We start from the raw sequence: 17,106 nt of genomic DNA on the forward strand, positions 1-17,106 counted from the left end.
CGGTGGCTCGCTGCGCTCGCCACACTATATAAAATAAACTCCATGCGTAGTTGGATAGTAGGGGTATGAAAAAATGGGGTGCATTTAACATGGGAGCCCAGATAATACATAAGTACCTTATTTTTTTTAAAAAACAAGGTTTCAAAACATGAAACAAAGTTTGTGTACTATCTCAGGCACTGAATTTGATTGCCAACCAATCGTTTTCTTGCACATTTTTAGTGCCAGTTACATGTCATGTCCCCAGTAGTGCCAGTTACATATAATGTCCCCAGTAGTGTCAGTTACACATCATGTCCTCAGTAGTGCCAGTTACATATCATGTCCTCAGTAGGGCAGTTACATATAATGTCCCCAGTAGTGCCAGTTACATATCATGTCCTCAGTAGTGCCAGTTACATATCATGTCCTCAGTAGTGCCAGTTACATATCATGTCCTCAGTAGTGCCAGTTACATATCATGTCCTCAGTAGTGCCAGTTACATATCATGTCCTCAGTAGTGCCAGTTACATATCAGTGGCGTAACTATATATTTTGCGCCCCCCCGCCAAATTTTTTCGGCGCCCCCCCCCCCCATACTCTTACCTGACGGTCACTGTCCCGTCCAGTCTCCCTCAGTCACCGCTGCGCTGCTGCCCGGCCGCATCTGCGTCACTGTCCCGTCACTCGCTCCCGGCGCCGGCTCCTGCTGATAATGAAAAGTAACTCTTAGAAAATGGCTGCCAAAACTGTCTGCAATACGGGGGCAGCCATTTTCTAAGAGTCACTTTTCATTATCAGCAGGAGCCGGCGCCGGGAGCGAGTGACGGGACAGTGACCGCAGATGCGGCCGGGCGGGGGCTGCGGAGGCTTAGTTACGCCACTGTTACATATCATGTCCTCAGTAGTGCCAGTTACAGATTTTTTTTTCACTTTGTGGAATGTATGGTTTTCGGAATAATTTGGATAATGGATATTCAAATAAGGGATACTCAACCTGTGTAGATAAGGGCCATGAAGAGGCTGGGGTGAGCCAGCACCACGGGGCCACAGGGTCTCTGTCGATTATATGCAGTCTGTCCATTCGCATGGAATCTGCTGAAACCAGCCCTCAGAAAATGGCCACCGCCTTGGAGGAGACAGATGATAGCGGTCATACTGTACCTCTAGCGCCTGTCAGTGGAGTGGAGCATGTACAGTATTACTCAGAAGTGCCAGGTTCTGCACCTGCAAGCAAGAAACTCCTGGAGAGCAGCATGTGAAACCCTGGCAACCAGCATGTGACCCCTGCCAATGAGCAGGAAACCCCTGGTAACTACCAAGAAAATGGAAACCCCTGGCAAGGAGCATAACAACCCCTGGCACCAAACATGTAAATATAAAACAAAATAATAATGTGGGGAGGGGGACAGACACTTTGTTGGCAATATTTCTTGTTACGCAAATGGGGCCATGGTCTAAGGAAAAGGTAAAAGAACAGAAGCAGGCAACGCTCTACAGTGGACAGATAAAGCACTGAGAAAGCCCGTTGGTCGTACCACACTATGAGGTTACAATGTGGGTGGCCACACTATATATGGAAGGAAGTTTTGAAATTGCCACTAATTGCATAAGCAACACAGCAAATTAACGCAGGATGATCAATCACTGCAGTGTAAACAAGCATGAGTGCGAGGCTCACATAACATGTGGATCTTGTTTGCGTTAACCAGACAGTCCCTTAGTGTTTTTCTCCTGCCGCACCCTGCCTATATGGAGGATCTTCCTATCAGCGCTAAATCAGTCTCATGCTAGAACTGTACATCTGGGAGTTGTTAAGGAATAAAAGGTTTGTTCCAGTGCTCCCTGCCATGTAAGTACAGGGATATTTCGCTGTAAAATAATCCCACTTTATGAATAATCTAGCTGTTCAGTTATACACTATGGGGCATGTATGCCTCATATTCAGGTGGCCGCTGATTGGCTGAGAGACCTCTCTCAGCCAATCAGGGTCTGCCCATTCTTTTGTAATTTTTTTTTTTTTTAATACTACTGACTTACGCCATCCGCCTCCAGCTGCAGAGCGGGGATTGGACGCACTCACAGCTGCATTTACGATTTATCTTATCTGCAGTCCGTCCAACTCTGTTCCAATGCGCACGGGACCCCATCGATTGTTAACATATATCAGTGACGTGAAGTCAGGGTAGGTATACAGGACGGAGCCTCTCCTGTATTTATCAGTACACTCCATTTTTTTTTTGTATAAACATATTACAACACTACAAATAAGATACTTATAACTTAAACATATCATCTTTTGATTATTCATATCTTTGTGCTGTTCTAGTTTTAAAGTCAAAACTCACCAGCAAATCATATATGTGTGTGTATATCTGTCTCTGATCCTAGCCATTGCCTCACAAGCCAATGACCTATATGCACCTCACTGCCATCAATGGTGGTGCAGTGAGTGACCATCGATAGTCACAAACGATGTAATGAAGGACCATCAATGGTTTCACTCACACCGGCTGGTTGGCCACATTAAGAACCCGGGGCAGGATTTTTTGTGGTTGTTTTGGGGGCTGAACAGGTTCCATCTTCCATCACTAAATAGAGCAAACTTACCAACTTTAACATTGTGTAAATTCGGGACCGTTCAAAAAAAGGGGCGGCTTTTTGAGCCAGGTGGGCGGGGCCTCATGTTGAGGGGGTGTGGCCTTGCACCGGGACCCAGATTTCTGCAATTTTGGGGCCCAGCGCTCCGCTAGCAGTTGGACAGCACCCGGCCTCCCTCGATGCTCTATAGCAGGGCTGGGCAATTGCGGCCCTCCAGATATTGATGAACTACACATCCCAGGATGCTTTGCATTAGTTTTGCTATGTAGCCATGCTGAAACTGATGCAAGGCATGCTGGGATGTGTAGTTCATCAACATCTGGAGGGCCGCAATTGCCCAGCCCTGCTCTATAGAGATGCCGTATGCATGTGTGCAGCATCTTCTCCGGCTGCTCTGCGACACTGTGACCCACAGGAGGGACAGCGGGGCGGTCTGCAATCAGCGGGACTATACAGCTGTATTCGGGACAGTTCGGAGGTATGCTAGAGGAGGAATAAAATATTGGGGGGACTCTAGTCTGGGACAGCCTTGTAAAATGATAAAGTCGACGGTGATAAAGCACCAGCCAATTAGCTCCTAACTGTCAAGTTACAGGCTGTTTTTTTATAAAAATGATAGGAGATGATTGGCTGATGCAACCTTCCCCTTTATCAATCTGCCCCTCTGTACCATCAATGGCCAACCCTACTGGTGATAATTACTGAATACGTATAATAACAACATGAATCGCCAAAGCTCTACATAATAAAATAGGTGTGAAGTGTAAGAAAAGCAGGGACGGGTGTGACCCCTGGTAGGGGGCGCCTGCACTAGTGAATGACCCCTTCCCACATGTGTTTATAAGAAGACTATTTAGCCTCCCTCACATCCATTACTGCAGACAGGAATCACTTCATGCTGAGTCTCTAGTTCCTGCAGTAACACTTCTCCACATCTTCTCCCTCCCCGGCCCCCGCTCTCCCACATCCCCTTATATGGAATATATTTTCTCTATAAATAAACATTTCTTACCCACACTGGTTACTGCAAAGACAGCCTCGTCCCCTAACAGCCCGGAGGGAATGAGTCAGGTCACGGGGAACCCAGGACATCCCTCCATTACCCAGTCTCGCTAATGAGAACATATCCAAGAACAGAGATATAAGCGGTAGTAAAACAAAGTCAGGCTGCAACTAATTGTGAGCTTGCCAATGATTATCATAGGGGGACATGTCTCAAGCTAGTGGTGGCGTTGCCCATAGCAACCATTTCTTACTATTGTTTATCTTTTACATTCTATCTGTAATGATAGCTAGCATTGGGCAACTACTCTACTAGTTATTTTGAGACAGTTTGAGACATCTTCCCCTACGTCACTGGCAAGCTTCCGTCTTTACACAAATATCTTATTTTAATTGTATTATTGATACATCTTCCCCTAAGATGGCCATCGAACATCGATGTTCCCAAAACATCGATGGTCGGGACCTAGTGCTCAATGTTTTGGGCATCGATAAACGAGGGTAGAATAGTTTTATGCCATTGATGGACAGCATCTGATGGGGATGAATTCTTATTTTCCCCCACTGGTTGGAATGGCCGGCAGTGTGCGCGTGCGCAACGTCGGCATACCTGGCTGGAGGCTGCTGCTCGGCTCAGCTATATATATTCACAAAACTAGACGCCCAGGACGGTGTGTGTGGACCCCGCCCAGTCTGGGACCCCGCCCCCCCTGTCTGCCAGTCACGGTCCCACTGCCAATCCCTCCCTACTCGGCATGGGTGGAGTTACATGGAATTAGTCAATTAGTCATGCTGAACAAATGGTGAGGAACAAAGGATTTTACAGGACTTTTAAATGAAATACTGAAAAAAAAAAAAAAAAATATATATATATATATATATATATATATATATATTAAGAGGGAAGCTGAGTCACTCCAGGGTCTTTTTTTGCAGTTGAATTTATTGCAAACACATCAATGATACATGCTGCGGGCATTTTTTTCAAGGCGCCTGCCACATGTAATGTTAACAAAACTGAATGAATATATATATAAAATTATTTATATTTCTATAAGATAATTAAAAGAAATTATGATACCTTAGAGGTTGAGGGGTTAAGTATGTAACCCACAAACCAAACCCCCCCCCAATTCTTTCTCGGTGACGGAGAGCAGAGTCCCGCATTCCCTCCCACTGGCAGGAGATTAAAGAGGAAACCAGGAGTTTGGGAGGAATGACACAAAATGGGTTATTTCAACACTATGGAGCAGACAGACATCTCCCAGTGCCCCTTACCCTGCACCGCATTCCAGTTCTGGGTCACATTCCTTGTAACTCCTATGCAGTCTGAGCAATAACTGCACCAACACCCAACATGATATGTTTCTTTAGCACACAGAGTGCCGACTCCAGTCCCAATGGCATGGTCATAGATGTGGAGGGCCCTATTTATGAAAGTGCTGGTGATAAGGTTGATATTATTGTTATTATTATTATTATTATTATTATTATTATTATTATTATTATAATTATTGCTACAAACTTGAGATTCCATTTAAATTAAAATGTGTGGACAAAAAAAGATCCAAAAACAATTAAATCTTGAAAACATTGGATTATTGTAAGAAGTATACAGTATTCAACTGCCCGCAAGATTCCTACATGACTTACTAGTTATAGATATGTTTTACTCTCCAATAAAAAATATTGGATCTTCCAATTCAGTGAAAGGACTGAATATGGGAGATGGCGAGTTCTACAGAAAACACGGTGTCTTTTTTTCCCTAAAAATTTTATTTTTTGGAATCACCAGCGGGACTTTGTTTGGCATCTTGGCGGCCCCCAGCCCCCCAGGTGGGGACTAAAATTAAGCAATCAGAGGTTTCCCCCAGCAGACCCTGCCCCAGTGGAAACAGCGGAGACCACCAGAGAGCACCAGGCTAGTGATGGTGGTGTAATGGTTAGCATTACTGCCTCACAGCACTGAGGTCATGGGTTTGATTCCCACCATGGCTCAATCTGTGTGGAGTTAGTATATTCTCCCCATACTTGTGTGGGTTTTCTCCGAGTACTCCGGTTTCCTCCCACAATCCAAAAATATACTGATTTCAGTGACACCACCCTCATTGTTTCCAGTTAGCCACAGACAGGAGAGAGCTATGTGACATGGGGTTTGTCCCTCCCACCACAGGGTGACACAGACAGGAGGGTGCTATGTGACATGGGGCCTGCCCCTCCCACCACAGGGTGACACAGACAGGAGGGAGCTATGTGACATGGGGTCTGTCCCTCCCACCACAGGGTGACACAGACAGGAGGGAGCTATGTGACATGGGGTCTGTCCCTCCCACCCCAGGGTGACACAGGCAGGAGAGAGCTATGTGACATGGGGTCTGTCCCTCCCACCACAGGGTGACACAGACAGGAGAGAGCTATGTGACATGAGGTCTGTCCCTCCCACCACAGGGTGACACAGACATGACTCCCTATGTGACATGGGGTCTGTCCCTCCCACCACAGGGTGACAGACAGGAGGGAGCTATGTGACATGGGGTATGTCCCTCCCACCACAGGGTGACACAGACAGGAGGGAGCTATGTGACATGGGTTCTGTCCCTCCCACCACAGGGTGACACAGACAGGAGGGAGCTATGTGATATGGGATCTGTCCCTCCCACCACAGGGTGACACAGGCAGGAGAGAGCTATGTGACATGACATCTGTCCCTCCCATTGTAGGGCGTCACAGTCCTCATGTTACATAGCCCCGACCTGCCTGTCTCAGACCACATGATAAATTAATACTGACCTCATAGATGTACATGTGAAACATCCACAATATTTTTGGGCCGATCAAGTCATTTTTTCAGTCATCTGAGGATATAAAAAGAGATCAGATCAGATCAGATTGGCAAATTCTGAAGGAAATGGAATAAAACTTTACATAAAACCTCGTCATATTATTAAACTGGTCAGACGGCCTGGAACATGAACAGGTTATGCAACTGCAGCTCACATTCGCAATGTAATGCTGAGATTCCCCGGAAAGGTGGGCATCCCTCCTGGATACCGGCGCCCCCCTCCACCCCATGGCAGTGTTAATTTCCCACGATTCGCAGGTTTTCGTGGTGAGGGGGTGGGGCTAAAGATTAGACCCACCTTCTCCCCGAAGACCCGCAAATCTCAGGAGTTACAGTACTGGGGGAGGGGCTTGATGATGTCTCCTCTCCGTGCTCCTCCCGAAGAGGAGACTTTAAAAGTAGGCAATGCTGAAATATTGTATATTTCATGTTTTGTGACCATGCCCCAACATGTTTGAGGAGGGTCTGTGACGTAAGGGCTGAGCACTTCCAGTCTGTCTCAGTCGTAGATTAGTGGAGGCCTCAGACCTACTCACAATTGCACTGATGGCAAAATCTCTTTGATGGTTCGGGAATTGCGTATGTATTAGTGAGTAGATAAGCGATCCATATGCATTCCTCTCACAGTGAAACAAGAGGAGTTTTCTCTTTCTGTTTGGATGGCGGCTTTCTCCTCACAGTCCACTGCAAATTCCCATGGTGAAGAATAGGCACATGCCACTATAGCTACCCATACACGGTCCGTTTAACGGATCCGTTTGGGACACATTGCATCGCATTGCATGCCTTGTGCATGCAGTGTGCATGCAATGCGATGCGATGCGATAACCAGCTAGTACAAAAAGTATGTGCAGCACATACTTTTTGTACCGTACGATGAGATGCGCGGGAGCGCGCATCTCATAGTACAGAACGGATGGTCCGGGAACGGACCATCTATGGGCAGCTTATGTTAGATGTTAGTGGAGTAGGCGCTAGATGGCAGAATCTACTTAATAGTAGCACATGTAGATGTAACATCTGCCTCTTTCCCACTGAGCCCCTCAATTCTAGAACTGAAATGTGAAACTAGTTCTCAAATCGCAAAGGCAGCCGCTTCCATCTCTAGAACTAGCCACACTAGACATGGATTGTCATCTCCAAACGCCACCCCCGTTTACACTGTGGGTCGGCACTGCAGTATGAACGGACCAAAATCCCGGATCCGACCTGGCTTGGAACCGTGTTCCACATACCAGGTCGGATCCGGTATTTTGGTGTAATTCTAGGATTAATTTTGTTGGGAGCCACTTTATTTATTAACAGTTTCTTCTACAGCACAGCAGTATATTTTTGGATTGTGGGAGGAAACCAGAGTACCCGGAGGAAACCCATGTAAGCCTGGGGAGAATATACAAACTCCACACAGTTAGGACCATGGTGGGAATTGAAGCCATGACATCAGTGCTGGGAGACAGTAATGCTAACCATTACACAGTACTCCTAATACATAAAGATCAGGACGCACTGACCTCGCTTCTCCTAATACACAGACATCAGGACAAAAAACACAATCAAGTGGCACTTAAAATACAAATAAACAACAGTAATGCAAATAAATACATTTATTTTAAGCAGCATACTGTAGATAAAAAAAATGACATACATAAAACCTCCCGGGTGTATCAAAATAACATATTAAAGTAATACAAATTTAGGCTTAAGAACAATCACTGATCATAGTAGATGTGTATCTGATAGCTGTCACCAGGACATGCTCATCAACTTGCATTAATGGGGTGGAAGTGGATAAACCAAACTATATGGATGTGTTCTTCAAGTGTGAGTCCACATCTCCCCTCCTAATAGACAGAGCAGGATACTGACCCCCCCCCCTCCACCTAAAACACAGACATGAGGACACACTGACCCCTCCCCTCATAATGCACCTACCAGGACACTGACCTCTCCCCTCCTAATACACTGTCCTATCCCCCTCCTACTAATACACAGACCAGTACACTGACCTCTCCCCTCCTCCTAATACACAGACCAGGACACACTGACCTCTCCCCTCCTCCACCTAATACACAGACCTTTCCTCTCTTCCTCATACACAGACATCTGGATGTACTGACCTCTCCCCTCCTAATACACAGACCAGAACACTGACCTCTCCCCTCCTAATACACAGACCAGGACACCGACCTCTCCCCACCTAATACACAGACCAGGACACTGACGTCTCCCCCCCTCCACCTATACACAGACCAGGACACACTGACCTCTCCCCTCCTAATACACAGACCAGGACACTGACCTCTCCCCTCCTAATACACAGACCAGTACACTGACCTCTCCCCTCCTAATACACAGACCAGGACACTGACCTCTCCCCTCCTAATACACAGACCAGTACACTGACCTCTCCCCTCCTAATACACAGACCAGGACACTGATGTCTCCCCTCCTAATACACAGACCAGGACACTGATGTCTCCCCTCCTAATACACAGACCAGGACACTGACGCCTCCCCTCCTAATACACAGACCAGAACACTGACCTCTCCCCTCCTAATACACAGACCAGGACACTGACCTCTCCCATCCACCTAATACACAGACCAGGACACTGACCTCTCCCCTCCACCTAATACACAATCCTGTTGCAGCTAATGTTGGACACTGGGGTAGTACACACTGTGACACGTCTTGGTTTGGCCTTAGGCAGATGTTGATGGTCACAAAGCGCTCTCAGCTCTCATGGTTATTATTAGACACATGTGTGCAGTCTGGATATATCCCAGCATACAAAGAGCCATTTATATCACAAGGACCCCATGCAGCTGGATGCAGCACAGAGCAGTGAGGGGGAGTTAATAAAGAAAGAGATGACATGGAGAAAGAGTAGGGAAAGAGCTGAGGAAGGAGGTATGAAACAAGAGAAACAGGGGAGGAAAGCGGTATTTGTAGACTGGGTTTTGATGAGGGAATTGTGAAAACCAATAAGAGTATATAATAGGGGGAGGGGAGAGTGGGAGTGGGAGAATACGTGGTATCTAAGACCTATCCCTTCCTCCTAATACACACATAGAACTATTTTACATGTTAAATGTTGTTTGTCTGTCTGGATCACAACTGATTTTTAATTGTATATATTAATAAAAGTTATATTTTATAAAAATTTTCTCTGTACCTCTAAAGCCCGCTGCCTAGGTGTTATCATTGACTCTGAACTTTCCTTTGTACTGAAATCTGCCTCAAAATCATGCCACATGCACCTAAAAAACATATTAAAAACTCGCCCTTATCTTACACAAAATACTGCAAAACTACTCTGTCAGTCACTTCATTGGTTACCTGTATTCTATCACATTCAATACAAAATTATTTTACTCACACACAAAGCCATAAACCAAACTACACCAACATACATCTCTTCTCTAATCTAAAAATATCTTCCAACCTGACCTTTACGCTCCTCCCAAGATCTGCTTCTCTCACCCACACTCATTACTCGCTTTCATTCCTGATTGCAGGACTTTCTTCGGGATGCACCCACTCTGTGGAATGCCCTCCCAAGCACAATAAGACTCTCCCCCATTCTCCAAACCTACAAGCGTTCCCTGAAAACTTATCTCTTCAGGCAGCTTATCAAATTCCAGAACCAGCCACTTAACCTTCATATACTGTTCCTATCCTTACTGTACAGTCCCCACATATCCTCTCTCTTTTCACATTTTCCATCCTCTTGACCCCTGGCCAAACTGATGGGTCACCGCACCATACAGCACACCAGGAACCTTTGCATTCTGTTGGAAATAATGCAATAAAGAAAATCTATCCTTGTGTATCAATACCTATGTCCCTATATATTGTAAGGTGGCAAGCAGGGCCCTCATACCTTTGACTGTCTGTAACTACCCAATTTGTTTTACCACTATCTCATATTGTAAAGCGCAACGGAATATGCTGCGCTATATAAGAAATTGTTAATAAATAAAATAAATTATCCCCAATGCCAGTGACTGAGATTTTAATGCACTATAACTTCCTGTATCGCCTCAATTAAGTAAATGAAGCAGAAGCCACTTTACTGGCAGAATATGTATGGTATTAATACATTAGAGGTCACTGTGCCATTTTCTTGTGACCTCACTTTCTATACCCAAGATGCCCAATAACATACAGATGCAATATAAATAATGGGTGCTAAATGAATTATGCAGGGGACAGTGGTGGCACATGTTTATTTCAGGCGACAACAAACTCTCCCATTAATCCAGTTTCCATAGCTGTTCTCACTTTCAGAAAGCTGTGGAAAATGATTGTATTTTTAGTCAGAAAACTAGTGGCCAGGCTCTGGGCCTTGGGGTGACATCCTGCTCCGGTACAATGGTCTGCAGTGTCTATCGTTTCCCTACTGAATATACAATGCCTTCATTCCAAAAAACGATGTCTGAACAGATTCTTAGCAGTTTGGCACATCTGGCTGGATCACTGTGAAACTGGGTGGCTTTATTGAACCAATATTGCCCTCTCCCCAGGCACATCACCAGGGCAGCCATGTTGTTCAACTTTTAGTGGCACCTAATGTAATAACACATTTAATGTATTGTATATAATGGCCATCCTAATGCGTAAAAAGGTGCACACTTTGTAATGAGTCTTAAATGTAGATTTTGAACTGAGTGCTCGATTTGGAGTTGATGGTGATGATGATTAATGTTACAGACTAATCTATAATTACATTTAAGCCTGTACCTACTGTGGGCGGGATGCTCTAACATCCGCGCCCCCCCCCCCCCCCCTTTACTGACATTATTATCACATATGCTCTAAAAAAGGGATTTTTGTAAGAACTTACCGTTCGAATCCCTTTCTCTGATATGGTCCTGGTGACACAGCTCAACACTGGGATGTAGGAGGGTCCGAAGGAGCCAGGCACCTATCCTAAAGTTTTAGAGGGTAGGCTCCTCCCCTACTGCATCCCTGGACTCTTCAGTTCAATCTTTTAAAGCCACTGGAATACATCAACTCAGTACAAACGCCTGCACATATTATATGCACATTTCATAACAGAAACTGTTAACTTTTAACCATTTTAACATGAACATCATGAACTTCTGGCATACTTACTAAGCGTAAGGGAGGGATCGCTGTGTCACCAGGACCATATCAGAGAAAGGGATTCGAACGGTAAGTTCTTACAAAAATCCCTTTTTCTCTTTCAATGGTCCTGGTGACACAGCTCAACACTGGGACGTTCCAGAGCCGGTCCTTTGGGTGGGTACGCTCAGGTCTGCAGCTCTCAGCACTGCTCGCCCGAATGATGCGTCCTCCGACGCGAACTCGTGGAATCTATAGAATTTGGCAAAGGTATGAACAGATGACCAAGTGGCAGCCCTGCAAACCTGCTCAGCTGTGGCCCCATGTCGAACCGCCCAAGAGGTGGCAACTGACCTGGTGGTATGCGCATTTATTCTGGCCGGTACAGGCCTACCCACTTTGGTGTATGCAAAGGCTATCACAGATCGCAACCACCTAGCAATGGTCTGCTTAGATGCAGGCCAACCAATCTTGTGTACGTCATACAGTACCAATAAAGTATCAGTCTTTCTGACACTCTTTACTCTGTCCACATAGATGCGTAAAGCACGCACAACATCCAAACTCTTCAACTTGTCCCTTTTCTTAGAACCCTCAGGGGGTTGAAACACAGGTAGAACTATCTCCGAATTTAAATGGAAGGCAGAGACTACCTTCGGTAAAAACTGAGGCACTGTTCTCAGAACTGCCCTGTCGTCATGAAAAATTAGGAAGGGAGATTTGCATGACAAAGCTCCCAACTCTGACACCCTTTTAGCAGATGCCACTGCCAACAAGAACACTAGCTTCCATGTGAGAAACTTAAAGTCCGCCGACCTTAAAGGCTCAAAGGGTGCCTTCTGAAGGCATTCCAAAACCAGTGACAGATCCCAAGGCGCTACTGGCTGCTTGTAAGGAGGTTTCAACCTGGATACTCCTTGTAAAAAGGTCTGAATTTCCGGTAAAATGGCTATCCTTTTCTGGAAATAGATGGACAAGGCCGAAATCTGCACCTTCAATGACTGAAGGCTTAGGCCCGATGAAAAACCATCTTGTAAAAACTCCATCATTCTTGATAGCTTAAAATGAGATGTGTGAGCCTTTCTTTTCTCACACCATCGAATGTAAGTCTTCCAGACTCTATAATAATTTGCTGAAGATACAGCTTTTCTGGCTTTTATCATAGTCTGTACTACTGCCTCAGAAAAACCTTTCCTTTTCAGAATGGCGGTTCCAATAGCCAAGCCGTCAAAATCAATCGATCGGAATCCAGGTGATTGAATGGGCCTTGTCTTAGAAGGTCTGGTCTCAGAGGTAGACGCCATGAGTCCACAGACAACCTCTGAAGCCTCGAGTACCAGGACCTCCTTGGCCAATCTGGGGCCACTAAGATCACCGGAACCTTCTGCCCCTGTATTTTCTTCAAAATTCTCGCTAACATAGGTACTGGTGGAAATGCATAGAGGAGATCTCCCTGCCAGTGAATAGTCATGGCATCCACTGCCTCCGCTAGTGGATCCCTCGTTCTGGCATAAAACCTGGGCACCTGATGGTTGAACCTGGATGCCATCAGGTCCACATCCGGAGTTCCCCACATCGAAGTGATCTGATGAAACACCTGAGGGTGTAAGCTCCATTCCCCCTCCTTGAGCTCCTCCCTGCTCAGGAAGTCGGCTTCTATATTCTCTACTCCTGGAATGAATATAGCCGATACAGCTGGAACATTCTGTTCCGCCCATAGGAAGATTCTGGACACCTCCCACATGGCCAATTTGCTGCGTGTACCGCCCTGGTGATTCAGATACGCCACAGCTGTGGCATTGTCGGTCTGAATCCTCAAAGGGAGGTTCAGTAACCTGTCTCCCGCCAAGAAAATCACTTTCCAGACAGCTCTCAGCTCCAAGATGTTGATTGGTAACACTGATTCCTCTGCCGTCCACAGGCCCTGCAGCCTGAGATCCAGGACTACTGCCCCCCAGCCCCTGAGACTGGCGTCGGTAGTTACTACCAACCAGTCCCAGGTCTGTAATGACCGACCCCACTGAAGAGAATCTACTTCTGTCCACCATTTCAAGGAGTCTCGAGTGTCCGAAGACAGCACTATCATCTCCGACTTTATGGTCAGAGTGTTTCCTGACCAGGCTGACAAAATGCTCCATTGGAACACCCGAGAGTGGAACCTGGCAAATTGAAGCGTCTCGAACGACGCCACCATTTTCCCCAGGAGCTTGAGGCACCTCCATACTGAAATGCTCCGAGCTCTGAGAATCTCCTGGACTAAGGTGACCAGATCCCTGGCCTTTACCTCCGGGAGAAATACCCGATGGAGATGGGTATCCAGTATGACTCCCAAGAATTGGAGCCGCTGTGATGGTACCAACTGAGATTTTTGCAAGTTTAAAATCCAGCCGTGAGCCTGTAAAAAACTAATGGCCTCTGCCAAGTGACTCTGAAGCATGGCTGCTGACTCTGCTTTGAACAGGAGATCGTCCAAATAGGGTATTACTGTGATTCCCCTGAGTCCAGCACCGCCGCCATCACTGACATTATCTTTGTGAATACCCTTGGTGCGGTTGCTAGCCCAAAGGGTAACGCCCGGAATTGCAAATGCAGGTCTCCTATAGCAAACCTCAACAAGGTCTGATGCTCCGGGTGTATAGGGACGTGCAGATATGCGTCCTGGACATCCATGGACGCCAAAAATTCTCCCTGGTCCAGACTCAGGAGTACTGACCGTAGGGACTCCATTTTGAAATGGTCTACCCATAAGTGAACATTTAGGGACTTCAAATTTAGTATCGGTCTGAAAGACCCGTCTGGTTTGGGCACCAGAAACAGAGTGGAGTAAAAGCCTTTCTTCCACTCTGCCCTGGGAACCGGGGTAACCACCCCTTTCTCCAAAAGGGAGTGAGCTGCTTTCACAAGAGCTGTACGAAACAGCGCTTCCTTTGGTAAGGATGTGGGAATGAACCTCTTTGGAGGCGGACCTCTGAAAGGGATTTTGTAGCCCTGGGTTATAATATCTAATACCCAGGCATCCTGGTCTAGAGAAGCCCATGCGTCCCTGAAATGTGAGAGACGCCCCCCCCACCTTTATCACTGCCGGGAAAAACCCCTGACAGTCATGCGGAGGGTTTGTCCTCTCCTTTGGAGGCAGGCTTCTTGTTAAAGGAACCAAACTTGGACTTTTGTGTCTTGCCCCTAGAGGACTGAAACTTTCCCCTGAAAGACTGTCCTCGAAAGGACGCACCACCTCTAGGGGAGGGCCGAAAGGACGGCCTAAAAGCAGAGAATCTGGAAGTCTGCTTAGTCGAGGGAGCCGGCAGAAATGTACTTTTGCCGCCCGTGGCCTGTTTAATAATTTCCTCTAATTCAGATCCAAATAGTAACTTCCCCTTGAAAGCTAAAGTTTCTAGGGCCTTTTTAGACTCATTGTCCGCTTCCCAGGCCTTAAGCCAGAGCACTCTCCTGGCATTAATAGAGACTGTGGACACTCTGGTCGCCATTTTAAGAGCTTCCTCCTCTGCTTCCACCACATATTCTGCAGCTGCCTTAATTTTCTCTGCTAGCAGCAATGCACCAGGGTCAGCCTGCAGCATGGTGCATAATTCACCAGCCCACTCAATCATGGCTTTTGAGACCCAGGCTGAAGCAATAAGGGGGCGTAGAGTGAATCCCACCCCTTCAAAAATAGCCTTGAGGTTACCCTCCAGCTTTTTATCCACAGAATCTTTAAAAGCTGCACCGCCCTGTACTGGCAATACAGTAGCCTTGGACAAACGTGCCACTGAAGCATCCACAACTGGCACCTTTTCCCAGAGCTCCGCATGAGACTCTGGCATGGGGTACAGACTAAGGAATCTCTTAGGCATTTGTAGCCTCTTATCAGGAGTTTTCCAAGCCCCTTCCAACAATTCCTGTAACCCCTCATCTGAAGGAAAAGTAACAGCCTCCTTCCGCTGTCGCTTAAAAACACCTTTAACAGGAGTCTTATCCTCCACAGACAGTTTTAAGGCCTGTTTCACAGCCACAATAAGATCCTCTATACCAGCAGAAGAGGTCTCTTCAAAATCATCACCCTGATCCCAGGGGATATTGGAATACGCTCCCTCCTCCTCATCTACCACAGTAGGCAAAGCATAAGACCTTTTAGGGGTCCCTGTAACATCAACATCCATTTTGTCCAGTATTTCACTGAACCTGTTGATCCCCTTAGCAGTATCCTGCATCACCTGAATAAGGGCAGGATCTGCCTGGGTAAGAGGCAAGGAGTCAGAAGACTGCTGAGATGATGGTATAGGTCTCTGTGATTCTACCAACACATCACTCTGCCTGTCCAGAAGCTGCACCAAAGCGTTTACTGACCTGCCTAGGGCACTGGCCCACGCAGGTTCACTCTGCTCTGCCCTATGGGGTTCACTGCCCATGGGTCTCACATCAGCGCAAGTAATACATAAGCCCCCCTTGGCCATCTGCTCAGGAACAAACTTTTGTGTGCAAACATTGCACGCGCTCAGTGCACTAAGGGCTCCCTCCCCCAAAACCACAGCCTGATGCTCAGACATGATGCAAGTGAAATATATATCAATATACACAGTGCAAACAATGTACAAGCGTTTATACAGAGTCAATGCACCCAATCACTTAGCTGTCTGTTGGTTTCAACTGCGGGGAAACGATGCCCAGGAAATCCAAGTCACTCTGCCAGGATCAGTAAGCCAGCTCAGCTCCGCTGCAAGCGTTCTGAAAGGCGCCAAAGTCAGAGTGAAGGAAGAGACCAAAAGTCCCTGCTGCTGCGGGGTCCGTGACTTTTGGCGCCAACCACCCCCAGTCAGCCGCTCCTTAGGTAGGATTTCCTAGTTCCAGTGTCTCCCCCTCGACTGGGGACCACTTGGAACATGCCTGTCACAACGCTGCTGTCCTCTCATATAGGAGCTCAGCGTGTAAGCTCCGCATAAAATGGCCGCCGCCATCACGGAGCGCCTGTCCCCCATGATCCCCACCTAAACGTGGAGCCGGTTTCAGGATACTCCGGAGCCCAGGCAGCCTCTTAATAGAGGCTGAAAGCGCTGCACAGGGAGACCAGACAGCGTCTCCCCTGTGCACAGTGAGCTGACAGGACGCGATTCTGTCAGCTCCTGCTGCGCTAGCAGTGTGAGGATTCACTATGAGAATCCTTACACTGTGCCTACCTAGCTAGGGTGAAAATTAATAAAACAATAAAAAATTCCCTAACTACTCTATTTCTTCGGCTGCTCCCGCAGCCCTTTAGAATAGCACCCACTCCAGTGGGCACCTAACACGAACTGAAGAGTCCAGGGATGCAGTAGGGGAGGAGCCTACCCTCTAAAACTTTAGGATAGGTGCCTGGCTCCTTCGGACCCTCCTACATCCCAGTGTTGAGCTGTGTCACCAGGACCATTGAAAGAGAAATATGCGATAATTATGGCAAAGGACAGCTCTTGCGTTAAGAGCTGTCCTTTGTGGTGAGCCAGCGATGTGCAGCGGGTCCCGGCGGCTCCACCCTCCCTCCCTTAGTGTAGGGAGGAGGAGGTCACAGGTCCGGCAGCACAGCGCTGTGCTGCCTGGACACAGGTGAGGAGGGGTCAGAGG

General features: G+C 47.0%; 1 protein-coding gene across 5 annotated transcripts in view; it reads right to left on the bottom strand.

The window, feature by feature from the left end:
- The window catches only part of KANK2 (KN motif and ankyrin repeat domains 2), a 71,736-nt gene that overhangs the window by 21,674 nt on the left and 32,956 nt on the right, over positions 1-17,106 (bottom strand). For 3 of the 5 annotated variants that reach the window (XM_083185165.1, XM_083185168.1, XM_083185167.1), the window contains one exon: positions 6,374-6,438. The exons of 1 other annotated variant lie outside the window; for it this stretch is intronic. The gene's annotated coding sequence lies outside the window, so the exon portion shown is untranslated. Of the gene's footprint in view, positions 1-4,861; positions 5,007-6,373; positions 6,439-17,106 lie in introns of those variants that run through there. One more of the 5 variants, XM_083185169.1, reaches the window with a different exon arrangement.

The sequence above is a fragment of the Crinia signifera genome, chromosome 4 (genome assembly GCF_055691185.1).
Source record: "Crinia signifera chromosome 4, ASM5569118v1, whole genome shotgun sequence".
NCBI classification, from domain to species: Eukaryota; Metazoa; Chordata; class Amphibia; order Anura; family Myobatrachidae; genus Crinia; species Crinia signifera.